The sequence below is a fragment of the Notamacropus eugenii genome, chromosome 6 (genome assembly GCF_028372415.1).
Source record: "Notamacropus eugenii isolate mMacEug1 chromosome 6, mMacEug1.pri_v2, whole genome shotgun sequence".
NCBI lineage: Eukaryota > Metazoa > Chordata > Mammalia > Diprotodontia > Macropodidae > Notamacropus > Notamacropus eugenii.
In genome coordinates, this window is record NC_092877.1 from 127,261,205 (window position 1) to 127,285,429 (window position 24,225).

Sequence of the window (24,225 nt, forward strand, 5' to 3'; positions counted from 1 at the left end):
GGGAAGGGAGGGGTGTTAGAAGGGTGGGCACACTGATGGAAGGGGCAATCAGAATGCAAGGCATTTTGAGAAGGAGGGAGGGGAGAAATGGGGAGAAAATTTGGAACTGAAAATTTTGTGGAAATGAATGTTGAAAACTTAAAATAAATAAATTCAAAAAAAAATACAAAAAAATAATTATCCATCTCACTTAGATTGTTGATTTTATGGGCATAAAGTTGGTCGATGTAATTTCTAGTAATTGTTTTAATTTCCTCCTCATTAGAAGTGAGTTCACCCCTTACATTTTTGATATTGGTAATTTGGCTTTCTTCTTTTTTTAATCAAATTGATCAAAGGTTTATCAATTTTATTGGCTTTTTCATAAAACCAAATCTTAGTTTTATTTATTAGTTCAAAAGTTTTCTTAATTTCAATTTTATTAATCTCTCCTTTGATTTTCAGTATTTCTAATTTAGTATTTGCTTGGGACTTTTCAATTTGTTCTTTTTAAAGCTTTTTCAGCTGCATGCCCAATTTATTGATCTCCTCATTTTCTATTTTATTCATGTAGTCATTCCCCTAGGAACTGCTTTTGCACTATCCTATAAGATCTGGTAGGTTGTCTCATTATTGTCATTCTCCTGAATGAAGTTGTTGATTGTTTCTATGATTTGCAATTTAACACATTCCTTCTTTAGAATTAGACTATTTATTTTCCAATTAATTTTTGGTCTATTTTTCCATGACCTTTTATTACATATAATTTTTAGTGCATTATGATCTGAGAAGGATGCATTTACTATCTTTGCCTTTCTGCACTGGATTGTGAGGTTTTCATGCCCTGGTACATGGTCAATTTTTGTATATGTTCCATGCACCACTGAGAAAAAGGTATATTCCTTTCTGTCCCCATTCATTTTTTTTCCCAGAGTTCTATCATTTCTACCTTATTAAGAGTTCATCTCCTTAAATTCTTTCTTCTTTATTTTAAGATTAGATTTATCAAATACAGAGAGGGGGAATTTGAGGTCCCCAGCTAGTATAGTTTTGCTGTCTATTTCTCCCTGTAATAGATGCTGTACCACTTGGAGCATATATGTATAGTAATGATATTACTTCATTGTCTATGGTGCATTTTAGCAGGATATAGTTTCCTTCCTTGTCTCTTTTGATTAGATCTATTTCTGCCTTTGCTTTGTCTGAGATTAGGATTACTACCCCTGCTTTTCTTACATCAGCTGAAGCACAGTATATTCTGCTCCAACTTTTTACCTTTACCCTGTGTGTAAATGTGTCCCTTTTCAAATGTGTTTCTTGTAAACAATATGTTGCTGGATTATGACTTTTAAGACATTCTGCTATCCATATCCATTTTCTGGGAGATTTCATCCCATTCACATTCACAGTTATAATTACTGTGTCTTTCCCTCCATCCTCTTTCCCACCATTTGTGCTTTTAGTTCTTCCTTCTCCCTTCCCTTCCAAAATAGTTTTAATTTTTTAAATTAAATTTAATTTAAACTTAATTTAATTTAATAAATTTATTAAATAAATTTTATTTAATAACAAATTTTATTATATAATAATATACAATATTATATAATATATAATACATATATTATATATACTATATATATTATATAATTAATATTAATATATAATAATTATATAATAATATATAAGATAATAATAAATTTTATTAAATAAATTAATAAATTTAATTTAAAACTCCGCAGTTTTCCCTTCCTTCTTTCAGCCTCCCTCCCTTTTGTTCCTCTTTACCCTTACTACTTCTTCCCTCCCTTTTAGCCTCCCCTCCTCTTTCTTTCTCCCTTCCCTCCTACTACTTATAGAACTAGTTACATTTATATACTTAATTAAATTTGTTATTTTTTCCTTTAACCAAATCACATTTTTATCATCACATCATTTACTTTATACCTGTGCCTTCTATGTATATCCCTTTTATATTTCATAATACATATGCAATTCTCAAGATTAATAAGTATCATCTTCCGTTATAGGGAGGCAAACAGTTTGCCCAAATTGAGCAACAAGTTTTCCTTTTCCCCTGTTTACCTTTTTATGCCTCTCTTGAGACCTGTGTTTGAAGATCAAATTTTCTAAATGGGTATGGAGAGTAGGTTTTTCTTTTTTAGAAGGCTTGAAGAGAGAAGTGATTTTAAATGGCCACAGAGATGAGTGGAACAAGAAACTGAACAGTGAACAGTACTCATGTTGCCTTGCTGCGTTCTATTCCTCAGTTGAGATTATACAGCATAAGTGTATTGTGGATATAGTTAATCCAGTTTTGTTAACAACTCTTATTCTATTTAGAAATCTCCATGGAGGAATAAAGGATATAGATGTTTAGAGTAATCCATGATTGGAGTTTGACCAGGGGTTATCAACAATATGAAAAGCAAATGAAGAACTAGAAAAATAATGATAGTGTCCATTTGAATTGATTTACAACAGAGTCAGAATTTGAAATGCAGGAGAATGTAGGCAGAACATAAGTGATAGCTTCAGTTGATACTAAGGAAGAGTGATTGGAGGTTATAATGAGGACAAAGAATGGCTTTAAGAACCTGAGACTGAGAAGATGAACAGCTTAATGAAGGAATAAATTATGAACTCTGAAAAGATTGAGGAACGGATAGTTTGGGTATTTTAGAGAAAAAAACATGTATATTGAAATACCCTACAGAGAAAAGAAAGAAATGGATTGAAAAAGACGGTGAACCAGGCAGTAAGTTTATTGAGAAAAGAGGGATGTTGTCTTAGGGTTTGCTAGATAATGACAACCAGAATTTGAAGTAAATATGTTTGGGGTACATGAAACTCAAAAGAGAAGTAGTTACTGATGAAAGTAGATGGGTACCATGGAGTGGTAGTGGAGAAGTATTCCACTCCAACTACAATCAACTCTCCTAGCATGATTAGAAAGTCCGGGAATATGGGTAAAGGTGTACCAGATAATAGAAATCATGTCCAGGGCCCTGATGTTATCTAGAGGGAGTCATCTAAAATGAGCAAGACAGCAATGCAAGGTGAAAGGAAGTGTGTTAATTATTGTACAAGTATTACCAGGAAATCAGTGGAAGAGTACTGCAAAAATGGAGGAAGAAATTTGAAGTAGTAGTGGATAGGCTAGGAATGATATAATGGATAGGTATGATTTTGATTTTTAATAGTCGGTGATTTGGTAGCACAGGAATGAAAAAAGACAGTAGAAACATTCTCACCTTTGGGAAATAAGTCCCGAATCTAATTTCATGTTAAATCATCTTTGCCACTCTTATGTTACTATGGAATGACTTCTCAGTTGTCAGAATTTGGATGCTTGAATGAGTTTATACCGACATTGGCCATTCTTTGGGAATTTTACATAATCTCCCAGGGCTTGACTTTATATATAAAAGCTAAGTGGTTGGACTATTATAATTTTTGTCTCTAGAACTCCATGGTAATTGAAATCAAGTGACTGTCTATCATATGAGGAATGAATAAACAAACTGCTTAATGAATTATTAATATAAGCATGCATATGCTATAATATATTGATTTTATAAGTCAGGTTTTTGGTTGAATTGTCTTTGTTATGTGGGAAAGTTCAACGAGTGGCACATTTGAAAATGATTACAATGTAAAAAATACAAATTAATAAACCAAATAAAGTAAAACTATGATTAACTTGTAACCATAGAATTCAAAAGCAGTCAAAAGTGGCTAGAAAAAAGCATTTATTGTATAGTAAAAATGGTACTGGTACTTAGTAATAACTAATTTTCGTCTACCATTTACTGACTCTGCCATTTGTCAAGTAGCTACTAATGAGAGCTGTATGAAAGGCTTAGATTTTTTCCCCTTAATCTTAGAAAACCTGTCTGTTACTGAGATACACACAGAAGCTTTCTTTCATGTCCTGAAATCTGTGATCTTTGTTAAAGCAGGCACTGTTGGTCTCTTTGGAGGTAAAAAGAAAACAACAACCAAAAGCAAAATAGATTTCAGGCAAAGTTGTCCTGAAGGTATTTTCATTATCAAAGATACATTTTGATTGGTAGTACGTTTCTATAACAAGATTCATAAAAATAATCAGGGAACTAAAATTTTAACATTTAATGGTCAAAAATAGTAAATGTGAAAATAATTTGCTTAATGAAGACCACTAAGTCTGGAATGAGAAAACCTAGGTTTGCATTTTCATCAACGCCACTTACCAGTAATACTATCTTTGGAAATGCTTAAACTGCTTGTTTCCATGTTAAAATGTATCTTACATTATTTGTTAGTTTTCTCTTTCCTGATCTTATTTCTTTTCCTTACTCTACCCCTATCAATGGAAAAATTAGCAAAAGAAGAGTTTTCTTAAATTATGTGTTTTCTGACATAATAAAATATTGATAATTAAACTGATAAATTTGAATTTCAAATTTGAATTGATATAATTGAATTGTTAATATTATCTTTTGTTGCCTTTTTTCTCTGTCTCTTGCCCCCAGATTATTACAGTTTACAATAAAATAAAATTTTTCATTTTAAGTATATCTCCACACTCCATCTATTTTACTTATAACTATTCCCTTGCTAACCTGACACCAGTCTTAAGGATATTTTTTCACTTAATTCCTTCTTCAGTTTAAATATTTTGCTATCAAATGATGTGTGTGCATGTGTTTTCATATATTATTTTTTGTTCACTTGTAATGAAAGTGAATTTTATGGTATGCTCATATTTTATCCCTTCAAGTTTCTATACTCTTCATCTTTGATACCCCTATTATTTTAGATACTAAGTTCCTTCCTTTTCTCATCCTTTTTTTTCTCTTTGGTATATTCCATTTTCCTTCCTATTTCCTTCTTCTCTTAATACAATCAAAATAGTATAAAATGACTCACAGTCCCTCAGTCTCTCCAATTTCACTTGTTTTTCCCACTTAATTGTATTTTAGTTTTCCCAATTACATGAAAAGCTAGTTTTCAACATCAATTGTATAAAATTTTCAGCTCCAAAATTTTCTCACTCCATCACTCCTCTTCCTCTTCCCCAGCACAGCAATAGTTCTTTCTCTGGATGCTGTTAGCATTTTTCTATCATGAGTCTTTTGATATCATCTTGGATCATTAGTATTTCTGAGAAGAGCTGTATGTCATAGTTAGTCATTGCACAGTGTTTGTTCCTATGTAAAATGTTCTTCTCATTCTGCTCACTTCACTCAGCAACACTTCATGCAAGTCTTTGCAGACTTTATTGTTTTTCTGAAATTCAACTGCTCATCATTTCTTATAGAATATTAGTATTGCCTTACATTCGTATACTGCAATTTGTTAAGCTATTTCCCAGTTGATGGACATGCCATTTTTAATTATTTGCTACCACAGAAAAGCTGCTATAAATATTTTTATACATGTGGATCCTTTTCTCTTTGTAATGATACCTTTGAGATACAGACTTAGTAGTAATATGACTGGATCAAAAGGCATGCAGATTTTGATGGCCTTTTGCCATTGCTCCAAATTTTTCTCCAGAATGGTTGGATAAGTTCACAAGTCTACCAACAGTGCAATAGTGTTCCAATTTCCCCACATTTCTAACATTTATCATTTTCATTTTCTGTTATATTAGCCAATCTGATAGGTGTGAGGTGGTACCTCTGGGTTGTTTTAATCTGCATTTTTTTCATCAATAGTGATTTAGAGCATTTTCATATGACTATAGATAACTTTAATTTCTTTATCTGAAAACTTCCTGATCATACCCTTTGAACATTTATCAACTAGGGAATGACGTGTATTCTTATAAATTTGACTCACTTCTCTACACATTTTAAAAAAAGACTTTTATCAGAAACAATGGCTCTGAATTTTTCCCCTACTTTTCTGCTTTCATTTCTTATCCTGTTTACGTTGGCTTTGCTTATACAAAAACTTTTTATTTCAATCTAATCAAAACTATCCATTTTGCATTTCATAACGTTCTCTATCTCTTGTTTGGTCATAAAACTTTTCCTTTGTTCCGGGCACTAAGGAGCGCCCACCCACATTGTCTATGGCTCCTCCTTCCTCTTCTGTCCCCTGCCCCCTCACCACTGCCATGCTTGGAGGTCTGCTGCTTGGAGACTAGGCCCCCAACTTCGAGGTGGACACCAGGAAGGGCAGCTTCCGTTTCCAGGACTTCCTCAGAGTCTCATGGGGCATTCTCTTCTCCCATCCTCAGGACTCTACTACAGTGTGTACAGCAGAGCTGGGGCCATGCTGCAAAGCTGGTCCCAGAATTTGCAAAGAGCAATGTTAAGATGATTGCCCTTTCTATTCACTCTGTCCAAGACCATCTTTCCTGGAGTGAGGATATCAATCCATGCAATGGAGACAAACCCGCAGAGAAGCTGCCTTTCTCTATCATTGATGATCACAAATGGGACCTGTATATCAAGTTAGGCATGCTAGACCCAGATGAATGGGATTGGCAGGTCATGCCTCTGACAGCTCATGTTGTATTTATCTTTGGCCCCGATAAGAAGTTGAAGCTGTCTGTCCTCTACCCAGCAGTTACTGGCAGGAACTTTGATGAGATCCTCAGAATGGTTGATTCCCTTCAATTGACAGCACACAAGAAGGTTGCTACTCCTGTTGACTGGAAATGTGGGGATAGTATCATGGTTGTTCCAACCATCCCTGAAGAGGAGGATAAAAAACTATTTCCTAAAGGCATCTTCACCAAAGAGCTCCCTTCAAGCAAGAAATACCTATGATATGCCCCTCAGCCATAGGTTACTCTAGCAAGACCATGCTGGGATCTAACTGGGCCTCCCTTGAAGATCTCTGCCAGAAGGGATTCCAGCCTGTCAATCATGTCTTCTTACAATAAGTGATTTAAACATATTGGGGTGATGAAAGACAGAAGTCTTTGGACTATTCTACTAATGGCTTGTTAAATGAAAATAGCACTAAAAATCACCCATGGTTCCTCTCCTTGTGCCTTTATTGGCATTTCACTTGGGTCATTGAACTCCTTTGTTGCTCTGCTGGCTATCTTTGGGATGGCACTGTTTGGGACTTTAAATCCTTGTGAGATCTGTTGCAATCTCCATCACAGTCAACTAGTATAGTTGGCTTTTAGGAAAGAGACTTCTTTAGGAACATTGCAGGAATAGGACTTCTTTAACTGACCTAATAGACAAATCATCTCTTTTTCTAATTATCCATTTGAGGGAGGAGACAATTTAATATATCTAGTTTTGAGCTTCACCTCTCTAAGTTTATGAACAACAACTTATAATAATTTGGATGGTTCAGAGAGTGTTGGATTTTTTTCCAAAAATGTTGAGTGTTCTAACCAGTTACAAAAGATTTTGGAGATTCTTCTCTTTCTAGCAGATAAAGGGAAGTAGATGACAACCTTAAAATATTTTATTAGATTGGGCAGATGATCTTTCTAGTTATGTTGCAAGTATGTGGTTGAGACTGCAAAGAAGCTGCACAATGCATGCTAGAGATGTACAAAATAGTGGAGGGCTATAATTATGAGTGACTTTTTAAACAAGTCACATATTTAGACATGGAAAACTGCTCTTAAATGTCCCTAATAAGATGAAAGCTTGTATACTTGAGGGAAAGGAAGGGATAAAGATACTATTTTGTATTATCTCTTCAGTGAATTGTTTCCTGATATTTTGCCTTTAGGGGAGTCACACGTAAAAGCTTTTAGAAACTAAAAATAAATAAATAAGTGAATAAATAAATAAATAAATAAATGAATAAATAAAATAGATAAATAGATAGATAGATAGATAAATAAATAAATAAATGGAATGAAAAATAAATAAATAAATAAACGAATAATAAATAAATAAATAGATTGAATAATTAAACTTTTCCTTCTTCTTATATCTGATAGGCAATCTTGCTGTCCTAATTTGGTTATGGTATCATCCCTTATATGTAAATCATGTACTTATTTTGCAATTTAACTTCTTTATGACATATGGAGACAGAGTTTTGAGAAAACTCTTGATTCTTCTCCATCTAATAGAATGTAAATAATCTATTCATTTGGAAATATTTATCTATGTTTCTTTTTGTTTCCTGTTTGCTTAAAATTCTTCACAATTTTAGTCTTTTCATTAGGAAAACTTGTAAGTCTACTATGTGGTTAAAGTCCATGTTTTCCTCCCTATAGATGAAACTCAATTTTTCGATACAGGCAACTCTTGGTTCTAAGTCTTTTTCCTTTACATTCTTGAAAGATCATATGTCAAACTTTCCCATCCTTTACAGTTTTATTTGTCATGTCTAATTGATCTTGACAATGTCATTAATTAGTACTTGAGTTTTTTCTTTCTATTTGCAACTAATATTTTTTTTTTCTTTGAGCTTGAGGGACCTAATTTTGACTATGATGTTCCTGAGTATTTTACTTGGGTTATCTTTAAGGATATAACTATTGAATTCTTTCTATTTTAATTTTGCCTTAGATTTTAAGAAATGTGAGTCACTTTCCTTTATGGTTTCCTGAAATGGGTTATCCAGAATTTTTTTGTGGGGGAGGTAGCATGAGTGTGAGATCATTTAATGATTCCTTGAATAATTTTTCAACTCAGCTGTTTTTGATGCTTCTTTTTCAAGCTTCTGATATTTTAATATTTTTTATTGTCTTCTGCAATTATCATTTTGTAGTTGGGCCATTCTAATTTTTAAAGGTTTATCACTATCTCTTCTATTAATTATCCTTCACATTCTTTTCTCCCTCATCATTTTAAGTACCATCATATTTCATTCTATAACTCTTATTTACTTTCTCTCAAGTACTCTTATTGTCTCTGTGTTCTATTTGTCTTAGAACATCTTTTCCCTTAAAACTCTATTTGAACTTATTGTGGAATTATTTTTGTCTTTTAGGTTTATCTAAAACACAGTAAAAAAAAAAAGACCACAAAAACAGCAGAAACAATAAAAACCAGCATTGATATAATCTATTAAAGTTTGTAAGTGCTTCATATTTGTTAAGTATTTTGATGCTCACAACAACCCCATGAGGTAACTGTTATTTACTATGTGCATTGTATAGCTGAAAAAAAAACTGAAGATAGCAGTGGTTACAGAATTTGACCAAGGATACAAAGCTAGCAGGTGTTTGAAATGGGATTGGAATTTGAAAATATCTCCTGGGCTTCTTTCAATGCATATTATTCATAATGTTTGGCATATTTTTTGTGCCTATTCATATCTCTAGCTTCATTTCTATAGTATGACTTTGTTCTTGGGTCACATTCTGCTCTCTTTCTGATTCTCTTAGATGAAATGGGCAAGCCTCTGAGCCCCTAATAAAGTGGCAAAGATCAATTAGTCCTCACATTTTTTTATCTTTTATTTGAAACTGAAATAAAAAATAAGAAAAGAAAAAAGAAACAAATTTAAATGCAGAAATTAAAATAATAAAAAATAAGAAAAGAAAAATAAAGCATTGCCATGTACACAACAGAACATTAGAAAAGATTCAAAATATACAGCAACAAATTTCCATTTCAAGAGAGCTTATATAAGAAATACTACATATTGTATTGAGAGCTATCCATCTTTTCTTTGCTTCATTGTAAGTATTCTTTTGTTATCTTCTGTGCACTTTTTATTTTATTCTTTTCCTTCTTCCTCCCCCCAACCCCTGAAGCTTATAATTAAGTGTAGATGTATTTATAAAAAATAACAAATATATTTCATATTTATATTATATAAATTTTCCTCATATGCTTTTGGAATTTATGAGTTTGGGTTCTTCACAGCCTGACTTGGGTTTTGATCTCTTTTGGACTGTTCCAGTATTGAAACTGGTGGATGTATACAGCCCTTTGTGTCAGCCCAACAGGCTCAATAACTTATAGATGCTTGTGCTTGGATGAGGACTGTACAGTATTTCAGGGATTTTGTATTCTAGTTGCTTCCCTGACCTTTTTTTCTCCCATGCTTCAGGTTATATGCTACCTGGGTCCTTCTCTCTCTTTGTCTCTTAATTTTGTGAAGGTATAGGCTGCTTGGAATTTGTACTAACCACAAGTTTATCCTTTCCTCATGCACTTACTTCATGCTGCTTGTTGGCATTGGTTATATATTTTCCATTCATCTTTTCATTTGCCAGCATTTGCTTTTTGTGATTTCAACTCTAATACTCCCTGCCCAGGATAAACTCATCATCATGGCAATTGCTTCAACTTTACTACTGATATCATGGTCAGTAATTAAATGAAGGTGGCCAGTATTTTATTTCAAGGACCAATATCTACTTCTTCCCTACAAAGACCTGAGCCCCATTGTCCCCCATCTTCCCTATAAGTGAGCCCAGGATGAAGGAATAAAATTTAGGGTAAGCTGAAGGCAGGGAAGGAAGAATGAGAGGAAAGGAAGAGACAAAGTAGTCCCTAGCTAATAATTATTAGTACCTATGGTTGAACTATTTCTCCTAAAATCTATCTTTGTTGTGCTCCCACTTTTTTTCCCTCCCACTCCACCAAATTTACCCTGAAAATCAGGATTGTTAGTAAGGACTTTGACTTGACTACAATTCAATGGATACCCATACAGAGATTATTGTTCCCAATAAACCCAATAATGATTCTACTCTTTTCAGTCTGGCAGTAAGAATGGAAGCAGAGGGACAGACAGACAGACACAGAGAGAAGATGGACACAGAGAGATAGACAGACACAGCAGACAGAGACCTGGAGGTTCAGTGAGTTGAGATTAGATTGAACCAGAGAAAATACCCAGCTTGAATTAAAGGTTACATTAGAGCAAGAAGAATTAGTAAATATACATAGCATTATCCTAAAGTAAAATGGGCTGCCTTAGGAGATGATGGTCTCTACTTCATTTAAAATCCTGCAGTCTTAGGTGACTACTTACTATGCATGTTGTAGTAGATACTTGGGAGGGAGAGGCACATTGTTGGGATTAGATGGCCACTGAGTTCTTTCCAGCTCTACCCTTAAGTTGTAAAAAACAGGAATAGTTCATAAGTTCATTCATAATTGAGGGTGACCATTGCTCTTATGGTTGAATGCAAACCTTTTGGTCCAGCAGGTTACCAAAACTTGTTATATTGTCTTAGTAGCCTCTGGGAAAACTAATTATATGGAGAACCAATTTGTCAAATCCCTTTATAACACCACTTTACCCAAGGACTTATTGATTGATCTGATGAACTAGACAAACAAAAGGACACTTTACCCCCATTATTCCACATATAATAAGATCATTTTAAATTGTTGGTACAAACCCTCCCCTTATCCCTACAGCTAAGAGTTCCAGGAAAATAAAACAAAACAAAACAAAACCCCATAAGGTCTTGTTTACAGGGACACTAAGAATTAAATTTTCTAAATGTAATAAGAGCTGTAATCAATCTTTTGTATTTGAAAGAGTTTAGAAGAGGAAAACAAAACCACATAATTCTTGAATATTACTGCTATGAGAACTACTGTCTCTTAGTCCAATTGACTTACAAAAGCTATTGAAATGTGAACATGAATCACATTTTCAGAATAAATACAATAGTAAAATTCAGAGTAGAAAACAACTAATTTGAAATGTTAATATGATTTTTTTTACTCTTCTATCCCAAGAATTCTCTCCCAAGTTGAAAGCAATGAGCCTGGCTAATGGGCAAAGAATTAATTCTGTTTGGGGAAGGCCTGAACTAGAGATTCAGATTTTGATTGGATAACTGGCCCAGAATCAACATATTTAATCAGCACTGACTGTACACACACACATATACCCATGAATGTGTGCAATTTACTATTTCATGAAGTACAGATGTGTATGAAAACATGTATATGAACATATATATGTTTATGTATGTATGTATATGTTGATAATATTTAATATAAATTTTAGACTTTAATAAGGGCCAGAGTTTGAATTAAGAAGAGCCTGAACCTAATAGTCCCCTTTGTTTAACTTAGAGGATGCCTTTTGATGTCAAGCAAATGGGACTTCCTTACCAGACCCTTCTTCTAGCATCCTAGTGTTAAGAGAAAAACACAAATACCTTGGGGTGTGACTTCAGTTTTGTCAAACTTTGTTAAGATAAACAACTTCAAAGGCCTGTTTCGGAGAGGATATCTGTTATCCGGGTGATGGGACTTTTTCCTTATCTTAAATCACAGAGACATGCTACGGAAAGAAGAAGCCCATAGCTTGGGATCATAAAACCCAACTGATGATACTTTGTTTTCAGTGTGTTTATCTAAGAGAACTCCTTTCTCACGGCAAAATGTATGTAAGCCAGAAGATTTCTGTACTGGGTAGCCAGAACATTTCTGGTTCCATAATGCATTATGTTACCGTTTTCTTTAATAGGGAACTGATTAATTAATTAAAGCATAAAATGTATGCATTTAGCCTGTTGCCTTTTTTCTAACCAAGTTTTCAGGTCAACAATGTACACATTCTGAAATGTACAGATCAAGCAAACTTGAAACAGATTCATCTTAGCACCAAGGAGAACTCCTGATGATCCAGTACACCTGACAAATTACTTTACAGAAACTGCTTTTCTTGAATGTCTGGATATTTGGTGTTTCCTCAGTAAGCTGCAAAATTGATATACAGCTTTTAAGCTTAATCCTTATATTTAGTAACTGTAAAGGTCCCTCACTGATATACCAGAGATGGAGGGATGTCCTCCAGAGTACCTCAATACCTGTGACTCAAGGAAGCAAAATGCTCTTTTGATACATGTGGAAGTCATCAAGGGGAAGAAGGTACCTCCTGGAGCATAGTCCAGTTTGAGACATTAAAGGAAACTTCACGTTGATTACCACTGAAGTCAGCATTTGATGCCAAGATCTGTGAAGCAACAATACAATTCAGGGAACAGAAAAGCCTCAGTAGGAAACCTCTCAAAACCAGAAAACCTTGTCTATGGGTTCATCTTATTACAAACTAATTCCTTCTTGTATTTGATCTGTCTAAATTCAATATTGCTTGCCTCCAGGCTATAAACAGATAATTCACATGCTGTTTTCTCAATCACTGCTTAGGAGAAATAGATTTGAAGCATAAGCATACCAAATATCATCTCAAACTAAGAAAGACTGTAGCAAGTCAAAGAGAAGTTAAACAGAAAATGAAGAACCCTAGATGACTAAAAACAAAACGAGCTGCATTCTGTCCCTTACTATCACTCTGTATTTGATCTTGCTGTGGCATAGTGACATAAGCAGATCTGGGGAGCACTAATGATTTATTACTAAACGCTGTTAAATATTCTGCTATTAATTCCTTACCATTCCCTCTGCTTCTCATTACCTTGAAAATGAGAGTGAGACTTGATGCTTCCTGCAGTCTTCCTTGGAGTGCAACTTATTTTTTCTGCTATACAGAATGATTTATTGCTTCTTCTTCCTGCCTGCTATATACAATCAGCTTCCTAGGGCAAGTAACACCAACTGTATCCAAGACAAGTGTCAAGCAATGTGTCTTCAGTAGGGCACGACAGTGGGCATTGAAAGGTTAATCAGGGGACCAATAATATTTCTTAAGTACCTACAATTTTTTGGGTCCTATGTTTGCTTTGAGGGTACAAGTAGAAGACACATTTAAGGACTAATTAATTAGGGTATCACAGGCAATTAGCAATTGGGTAAAACAGCAAAGGAGTGCAAAGTATCAAGTTCAGTGTGTAAATAAGACAGTACCCAAAATATCAGTGTAACAGGGTTTGAAATTAGGTGCTAAGAGGCAACAAATATGAATTGGAACTATTTCTAAATTTGAAGGGATAGAAAATGTAGTGATTATTTTCTACTAAAATCTTTCTGAACTTGTGTAGTTGTGATTTTAATAAATTTAGACTAATCATTTTAATCAAGAGCTTCCTACAAGCTCACTTCTGATGCCATCTCTTAGAGCAAATTTTTCCTAATTCTCCTCTAAAAGTTAGTACTCCACCTCTGAAGTCATTTTGTATATGTATGAAAGTGTGAATATATGTATACGTATTTGTGTGTACATATATAGATATGATCATGATAGTATGTATATATATGCATGTATCTAGATATATATGCGTATACATGTATATGTGTATATACATAAATGAGCACAATTATTACCTTATCCAATGTCGTTCCATTTATTTGATGTATTTTGTAACAATTTAACGTGCACTTCTTATGAGAAAGTAACAAAGATCCCTGACAGAAAGAGATAGTCCATTTACTTGCATATTGATTTATTAATGTGCTTACTAATTGGCGGTGTATGTGTTGGTTTGTCTATCTCTCTACCATTCTGTCTAGCCTTTGTATCAGTAGCATAGTGCTTGAGAGTAGTAGCTGCTCAAGAAATTTCATTAAATTGAATTGAATATTTCTCAATGATCTACTTACTAATTCTTCTTGCTCTAATTTAACCTTCTGGAGGATAGGAACTGATATGTATCTTTGTATCCCAGGACTTAGAATAGCGCCATGCATCTAAACACTTAACGAGGGAAGAATAAAATTCATTTTGAACTATAAATATTTATAATACATTTTTCCTTTTTTCCCAATTTATGAAATAAAATAAGCATTTCCATTACATAGCACAATAATAAAGATGTTTGTATATGAAACTTCTATCTACTATACACAACTTCCTATTCCTTTCAAAATACAACAAAATTATCATGAACTTTTTTATTTTTTCTTATTTTTCCCTCCCCACCTTAAAGATGGCCAGTATTAGTCACACACATAAGTGCACATATACATACACACATACATATACACACGAACATATATACATATATGTAAATGTTCTCTATATACATCTATTTCTTTCTTTCTTTGGATGCAGATAACATTTCATTTTAATACTACAAAATGGTAACTCCATAATTCTACATCATTCGTATAATTGATTTAAGTAAATAAAGGAAGAATTCAACTCTAATTATGTTAGCGTCCTTTTTAATTATTTGAGGAAGAAAGATGCGCAACAGTATTTTTTTAACCTTTGAAGTAAATGTGACAGATGGTGTTATCATGTAAGTTGTTTTTTCCGATTTTATTCTAGCCTCCCAGTAACACGGTCTGACCCTTTCAGTGCACCTGCTCTCCTAACTAAATGCCATGAGTCCCATCTTTAGAAAGTGCTACAAAGACAGGGCCTCAGGGAGAAAATGTTAGCAAGCTGCACTTTTCCTGTGATGCTAGCAAAGTGCCATATCATTTAATCAACTGGGGTTGAAAGCATAACAGCTGTAGCCTGCTACAGACAGCTTTTGAAACAGGGACTTTCAGAACTTCATATCACCCTGGCAATTCCTAGTAGATCACAATGAAGCCATTAGCGGTGATTGCTAAACATTTCCATGACAAATAAAAGCTACAAGGGTATTAGGGTTACAACATGGATGATTCTGGGGTGAAGTTATAAAGTAGATAATTTTGTGCTCCCTCTTATCAATTTCCCCCTTTCTCTCTTTTCGATTCATGCTTCCTCTCTCAACCACTTATTTAGTGACTTCAGGCAGCTCTGTGTAGGCTCAGGGACCTCCCTTCTGTGTAGTACCAAATCTGACCTCTCCATTCCTATTTTGCTTTCTTGGCTCTCTGCAGAAATTCTCTCCCTATACCTAAAAGTTTCTTTGTCCTTTCTTCCATTCCTTTAGAACTTTGTTATTTACCCTAAGCAGATGATTCAATGAAATAATTTAGGACAGTGTTAATAAGTTAGTGAACTCCTCATAAAATATAATCATGTTTTACTAAGGGTCTTCATTAATTTGACCTGAAGTAATGACAAATAACATAAATTTCAGGAACCTGGTTCCAGGCCCATAGCTATTTGATCATAATTTGGAGAGGGGTAGGGTTGCACAGTGTTGCTGGAGAAAGACATTGGATCTGCATGATTCCTGGCCTGGCCAGATAGATAGAGACAGACAGACATACAGACAGATAGATAGATAGAGGCAGCTACATGGCTCAATGAATAGAATGCTCAGCAACAACCGTTATCTCCCTTCCTGCTATAGTAGCCAGCTGCACCCATAGAACTCATTAATTTGAACCAGTTGTGTACTGGCTGAACTTACTGTGCACTGGGTCATAACATTTACTACTCACTGACCAATCATGTATCCTAGACTTAGATATTCCTATACTCCCATACATTTATCTTGTCTAACAAGACATTGATGAGAGCAACCTGGTATTTCTGAGCCAGCCCTGACCGCTAGCTGACTTAGTGACATTTTAGACCTAAAACCACACCTCCAGGTAGCCCCACTTTGGGTTTTTCTCAATGAATTTTGTTTAAAATACCTGCACAGCAGATACTAAAAGTGCATGTTCCTTTAAGAATTAACCACTCCTTAACCACTCCCTAATCCCACCCTAACCTCACATCAAAGTTAGCATATTTGGCACAAGTGATACTATAGAATATCCTATATAAACTTTCCCTTTACCCCTTTAAGGTTGCAGCTTCCCTAAGAACTCTTGCCACTGAAAAGCGTAATAAATCTTTACCTTGACATCAACAATGCTTGAGTCTGTGAATTCTTCTCCAGGTACACCAGGATTTGTGGGGGTCTCACAGCCCCCTTCCAGCCCTTAACAAATAGATATATAGATAGATAGATAGATAGATAGATAGATAGATATCCTTTGCTTTTATATTATTCATTTTTTAATATGTCACTCCTTGTATGCTACCCAGCAAGCTATTTTTTGTAATAAAAATATGAAATGAATGGGGAAAAGGTTATAAAGCAAAACTAATCAACTATTATCAGTCATTTATTTATTCCCTTTTCACCTCCCATGCCCATTAAATGTGTGTGTCTTTGTTTGTGTGTGTGTGTGTGTGTGTGTGTATGCGTGTTTGTGTGTGAAGGAAGGAAAGAAGGAACAAAAGAAGAATGAAGAACAAAAGAAGAAAGAAGGAATGAAGGAATGAAGAAGGAAGGAAATGAAGGAACATATCAAATCAGTCCAACTGAACCACTTCCTAAATTGATCACATCTAAAAATGTGCTTCTCATTATGCATGTCCTCCCTCAAATACATTTATCAATCCTTGGGAAGCATGGTTGATTATTATGTTTTATTTTTTTTCAGAATTATTCATTTTTTTTTAAAATTCTAACATTAAAGTATTAATTGTTCTCTTGGTTCTGATTCTGGCACTCTTTATCAGTTTATATAAGACATTCTATATCTCCAAAATGGTTTTTCCTCATTTCTTGAAGGACAATAGTCTTTTATTACATTCTGTAGCAGCAAGCACTCTAACACATCCAGAATTGTCTGCTAGAGCAGGTTCTTAGATCTGCTTTTCTCAAATGAAAGCAACTTTTGAAGGGTCAACAATCTTGAATCACATATACCAACAGAGAAAATATAGGCAGAGAAATAAAGACCAACAGACAGAGCTTCTAACTGTCTGAACCATAAACAATCCATACATTACAGATCAACAGACAGATCCAACTGTCTGACCATTGCATACAAACATAGTTATCACAGAGAAAAGCACTGAGATCTGAGTTTTCAAATCTGGGGGAAAAGGAGGGAGATCCTTATCAGCTACCCAGAGTCTCACCTGGCACACAAACCTTCTTCCGAAGAGGAAGCCCCACAACAAAACCTCGCCTCAGAGTATACATACACTTTTTAGAACCGGAGGACATCACAACCCTCATTACCCAGTGTTCCTCATTAGAAATTAACAAAAGGTATAGGCCTTCCTACAAAACAAGTCTACCCTAAGCAAGCTTCCTTTAATGGGCTCCACTTAAGGCCTATAAATGAGTGGGGAAGATCTTTAACTCTTATTACACTCAACCCCAAGATCTTTCATGCCGGTAACACAAGCAACTTGTATCTGAATAGACATTAACATTTCTTAAGTAAATACAACATAATTCCCACAAAATAAACACATCGTGAACTTCACATTTGCAGAATACATAACATAACAACTCATTACCAGAGTGGCCACAAGGTCTTAAACAAACACAGAGGTGTATACATAATATAGCATAACATCATTCTTTGGGGGTCAGTCTTTGGGGAGGGAGCAACCAGCTCATCCTTCCTCAATCCAAAACAACAACAAAAAAGTTCAAATAAAGTCCTTCTTAAGGGTGCGCCCTTCTCCTGTCACTGCCATTGCAGGCTTCCTCCTGGCACTCTCAAGTGTAGGCTCTAATGAATCAAGTCTTGGTCTTAACACTGCTCCAGCCCCAGCTTCTAAATCCTAAGGATATAGAACTCCAAGTCCTTGGAGTATATGGCACTTTCCCCCACCAACCAGATAACCACCCCCTGGTTCCCAAACCATTCCATTGGAATGCAACAAAAAAACATGCTCAGTGCCTTGCTGTGTAGTATTTATCTTACTGCCAGGCTGAATTCAGAGCTCCAGGGTTCCTCCTTGGAGCTCTCTTGGCTCCTGCTTGAGTCCCAATGCAAGTAGCTCTCAGCTTCTGCTCTCACCTCACAGGCAGTTCACTTCTGCTGAGATTGGTATGCTGGTAGTTTTCTGCTCCTGTTCCATGGCTCTGCATAAGATACAATCTCATGGCATTCACCTCTCTAGCACAGTCTGAGCCAGGCTAATCCCCTAGAGCACAGTCTCTGGCCATTTTCCACCTCCCACAGACTTGTTTTACTCCCCCAGTCACTGTTCTGGCCTATCTCCTCCATCACAACCCTCATGACCCAGTGCCTCATTAGAAATTAACAAAAGGCGTGGTCCTTCCTACCAAACCAGACTCCCCTAATCAAGCTTCCCTTAATGGGCTCCACTTGAGATTATGAATGGGTGGAGAAGATCTTTAACTCTCACCACACATTCACATGCCATCATTTAACAGTCATCCCCCAATACGTCAAGCATTAAAGCTCTGTAGTCACTCTCTTAGGCTCTATAGCACATTCTTACCATTGTTTGTTTTGTTGTTGTTTTTCTTTTCTTATTTCAATTTTTAATTTTTTTTTTTTTTTTTTTTGCAGAGCTTTCCCCTACCTCCACAATTTTTAAAGCTTATTTCTTTTTCAAATGTTTATTCCTTAAGTCCTGTCTTATTACTGTTTGGTGCTCTAGTCTATTTGCCTTTGTAAACTTCTGGCTTTGACTTCTTTCACTCTGTTCCATTTCTTTTGTCTTTGTTTACATGTAAGATCCTCTGTGGTATTGTCTTTAAATATGGTAATATACTCCCTATTCCTTTATCCCATTCTGAATGGAGTTGTGGGGCACTTGACACCATAGCATACTACTAACGGAATTTAGGAAGAGGGAATGGGAGCACCATAAAAATCATATCCTATTACAAAGCTATCTGATTACTCTAGCTATGACATTTGACTCCTACTTATATCTTCCACTGCTCTTTACAGGAGATGAATATGAGACTCCAAAGATATATGCAAGAAGAGTGTCAGAAAAAGAATTAATTTCTACAATCACAGTTCATTTCTCCACCCTTTAAAATATTTCTTTCAAAATTTAAGCCAATGTGGTAGTAAAACATTCTTCCATGAATATATTTATCATTTGAGAATAAATCTACATGATTTAGAATATGATTAGACAATCATATTCTGTCATCAACAATATTGTCTTCAATACTTATAGACATTCAACACATTCCAACACAGACATTCCAGATAGGGTTGTCTGCTTATTTATAGTCAATTTTTTCCCTTCCTTATCTTGGTAGGTACTTCTCTATATCCCAGGATTACTAAAATTAAACTCACACAGATCTCTCCAGATAACTCCTCTTATTTACCTCTTCTCTAGTCCCACAATCATGCAATCTCAAAATAAGCAATATGTTTAGGTAAACTATCTCAGTGTAACTATTGCATTGTTATCTTTTATTTTCATTTTTTATTTTCATTTTCTTATTTTAGCTAATTCTATATCACCAATTTTAAAATATTTTTATTAATCCTTAAATTTCTAAAACTTTATTGCCAATGCAAAGTATTTTCCCTTCATTGTGATAAATGGAATTTATATTTCCTTATGTTCAAATATTAAAAGTTAAAAGGTATGAAGCAAAACAAAATGAGACCTAAATATTTAAATATAAGAACTTTATATGTTATTTTTAATCCAGCCTCAGTATATTACTATGTGTTTGACCCTGGGCAAGTCAGTTAGTCTCTATCTTTTTAAATTTCCTTATCTCTAAAACTGTGGATAATGTTAGCCTCTACCTCTCAGGGTTGATGTGAGGACAAAATGAGAGGCAGCTATGTAGTGCAGTAGATAGACCACTTGACCTGAAGTCAAGAAGACCTGCATTTAAATTCAGCTTCATATACTTACTAGCTTTATAACCCTGGGCAAGTCACTTAATCTTACTTTGCCTCAGTTTCATCATATATAAAATCGGATTAATAACACCCTCCAGGGATGTTCTGAGGAGCAAATGTGATAGTAATTGTAAAGTGGTGACCATGGTTTCTGGCCCATAGTCATTGCTATATAAATGCTAGTTCTTATTGATTCTAGATAATGCAGAGTGTTCTAAAAGTCTTAATGCAGTTTTAAGCTGCTTAAAACTGGACTAAGACATTTTTGAAGAGCTTTACAAGCCAGAAATCATTATATAAATTCTAGCCATTATTACTATCATTATCATCATCATTATTCATGTGTGTATATGCATATCGACACATATACACATATGTATAAATGTATGTAGACAGACACAGATAGGTAGATAGATAGATAGATAGATAGATAGATAGATAGATAGATAGATAGATAGATAGATAGATATTCAGCATTTTGGTGGGGTATATGGAGCGTTGAGGGAGGACTAGCACCTCTGGTATGAGGGCTTGAAGAGCACTTTTCAGGGCTACTCATCTGCCTTTGGTGTCCATCTTAAAACTAACTCTCACCTGTGACTCCAAGAAGCTGTAACATGCACAGAGGTCACACCCTGGTAAAACCATCTTGCCAGACTGGTCAAATCAGATTGGATGTAACCAAAAGGTCTCAAACCCATCAGTAAGTTAGGGGAATGCTTATCCCAGTTATGTGAAGATGTTCCCCCCATGGAATGAGCAAATGAGAACAATTTGTTTCAATGACCATCAAGATAGCTGAAGCAGGCATTCTGTAGACTTTAGAGCTTGGTTGGACATTGATGACACCCAGGTCATTCACTGCATCCCGTACCTTTCCCACTTGTACAGATTTTTGTCTTACCACTGGTCTTTAATGACTCAGAAAGAGAAGATGAGTCTGACAACTTTGGGCATCTCTGCCTCACTTAAGTCCAATTCACACACAAGTCAAGATATCACCTCATGATATGATTGGTCCTCTTTAAAAATGAAGGATGAACAACAGTTTTTGAAGAAATTAGTTTATTACAGTAGAGAAGCAGGTTTTATAATAAGAAAGCCCCTTGATTATGTACTTCCTATGAAGGGTCAAACTTTAATGGGAATAGCTAGGATTGTAGGATCCAGGGAAGCATACAGCAAGTAATCAAAGATGATTGCATTCAGGAGAGAAGACTTGGGGTATATGGGCATGAAGATGGGATAGGAATGACAGTAGAAGCTTTATAAACAGGGCCACATCTCATCTCTTCCCAAGAGGAGGTAGTTTTTCTTTTATTCAATTGCTTCAGTTGTTTTTGACCCTTCATGACTCCATTTGAAATTTTCTTGGCTAAGATACTAGAGTGGTTTGCCATGTGCTTCTCCACCTTATTTTATAGATGCAGAAAGTGAAGCAAATAGGGTTAAGTAACTTGCCCAGGGTCACACAGCTAGTCAGTGCCCAAGGTCAGATTAGAACTCAGGAATATGACTTTTTCTGACTAGAGTGTAAACTATGATAAGTAACTCAGAGAGATGAAAGGAAGTAAGGGCCAGACTTGCTAAGAGAACCAAGTAAGCCATATTAAAGCAGAAATATGTATTAAATTACCTGGCAAAGGGACGGTAAATAGATGGAAACCGGAATATTTGTCTTTGTTTTAAAAAGCAATTGTGTTCATCCTCAAGACAGTCAAACCACCATAGTAGAATGTATCATTTAAATTTCCATTGTACCACATGGGGAAAGTGAAAGAGCCCTCACAATGGAATCACAAAATGCAACATGACCAAATAAAGTATACATAAGGGAAGAAACGCAAAACAAAATTCTGTTGTAAATGAGAAAAACCAGAAAATTTAGAGAGATTGTTTTACACTATATGTCAGTGAAGTAAAACTATCAAGGGAGTGGAAAAATTATTATTTTAATATTTAAAAGTATTTACAAAAGAGGTCAATAAGAATAAATCCACATGCCAACTTTCTCATCTTAGTAAAAGTCTTCATATGAATAAAAGACATTGAAATATCAACTATTTGAAAGATTGTCAAATTGAGACAGGAGCTGTTGTAGTCCTTCTTCAGTCTCTTGTGTCCTTTAAGTACAAGAAAAGGAAGAAAAAAATAAATGGAAAGGTTTTGAGGCAAGTAAGGTAAAAAGAGCCTGTGGTTCTTCTAAAGTCATGCTATAAGGAGGGTATTTTAAAAGTATATGACAATACTATGAAAAAAAGTTTACAGAAAAAATCCCAATGTAGACCTTTGAGAGAAGATGGAAAGTGCATTCTTATATTTTGGAGAGAGAGAGAGAGAGAGAGAGAGAGAGAGAGAGAGAGAGAGAGAGAGAGAGAGAGAGAGAGAGACAGACAGACACAGACACAGACACAGACAGAAAGAGAGAGAGAGACAGAGAGACAGAGAGACAGAGAGAGACAGAGACAGAGACAGAAAGAGACAGAGTGAGACAGAGACAGAGACAGACAGAAAGAGAGAGAGAGAGAGAGAGAGAGAGACAGAGACAGAGACAGAGACAGAGACAGAGACGTAGAGAGGGAGAAAGAGAGAGAGACAGAGAGAGACAGAGAGAGACAGAGACAGACAGAGACAGAGACAGAGACAGACAGAGACAGACAGAGAGACAGAGACAGAGAGACAGAGAAAGAGAGAGACAGAGAGAGAGAGAAATAAAGAGAGAAAGAGAGAGAGAACCAGTAAGAAAGCTCATAGAACAGTATAGGTGAGAAAAGATGAGTATCTGAGGTCTAGGAAAGCTCTGTGAATGGAAAATAGGGAATAATTGTAAGGGAGGAGGGATGGTGAAGAGTCCAGGATGGCTCTAAAGTTGTGAACTTGGCTTGTTGAAAGAATGATAGCATTCTCACCTCAACAGTACAGGGAAGTTAGGTAGTAGAAGTTAGGAAATTAGGATTGCACAGGAAAGGAGGTAATGAGTTCTGTTTTAGATAAAGTATTTGAGACATCTGTGGAACATTCCGTAGGACATATAGCTAGTCAATCAGGATGGAGTTCAGGCTATGTATTTAAGTATAAATAATTTTGCCTGTAGAAAATTCATATTTGAAGTCATGAGAGCTGATGAAAGTAAGAGAAAAAAGATTCAGAATAAAAACATAACTTATACTCTCTCACACGTTATGGATAGGATGAGAATGATAATCCAGTAAAGGTGAGTGAAAAGGACCAGTCAGACTGAATACAAACCTGAAACAGTGTCATGAAACCCTAATTTGAGACATGAGGTCAAAAACAAGATTGAGAGTGGTTAAAAAATGGCAGAAATCGGAGGTAATGATATTGATTTTATTTTTGAAGTTTGATTGCAAAGAGGAGAGATATACATAGAATAACTTCAAGAGACAGTATGATCAAATGAAGAGACTTTTTTTTAGAAGAGGACACCTTGATGTAATTCTCTGAAGTAAGAGAAAACAAACATTTATTAAACACATATTATATTTCATGCACTGTACTAAGCACTATACAAATAGTATTCATTTGACCCTCATAACAGTCATTAGATTATCCATTATTATCCCCTTTTAAAGAGAAGGAAATTGATGCAAACAGAGATTAAGTGACTTTTCCAGGGTCACATTGCCACTAAGTTATCTGAGGCTGGATTTTAAACTCAGATTTTCCTGACTCTAGAACCCAAACCACGTAACTGCTTCTAGGTAGGAAAGAGGACAATGGATAAAGAGACATGGGAAATTAGTAAGGGCTTGGTGGTGATCAAATGAATAAGTACGCAAGTACACAAGAGAGGGTGGAATCAAAAGCACACCAGAGTTAACATTTTGAAGAACTACCCCTTCCCCTTGAGTAAGCTGGGGCAACTTGAGCACGGAGTGCCACCTAGTGGTGATTG

General features: G+C 35.2%; 1 long non-coding RNA gene and 1 pseudogene across 1 annotated transcript in view; one reads left to right on the forward strand and one right to left on the reverse strand.

Annotated features, from left to right (window-relative positions):
* LOC140511791 (uncharacterized) overlaps positions 1-18,625 on the reverse strand; it is a 170,417-nt gene extending 151,792 nt beyond the window's left edge. The window contains exon 1 of the long non-coding RNA XR_011969671.1: positions 18,357-18,625. This is a non-coding gene — a long non-coding RNA (uncharacterized lncRNA). The remainder of the gene's footprint in view (positions 1-18,356) is intronic.
* Positions 6,083-6,836, forward strand: LOC140511790 (peroxiredoxin-6 pseudogene; annotated as a pseudogene).
* Positions 18,626-24,225: the final 5,600 nt, after the last annotated feature.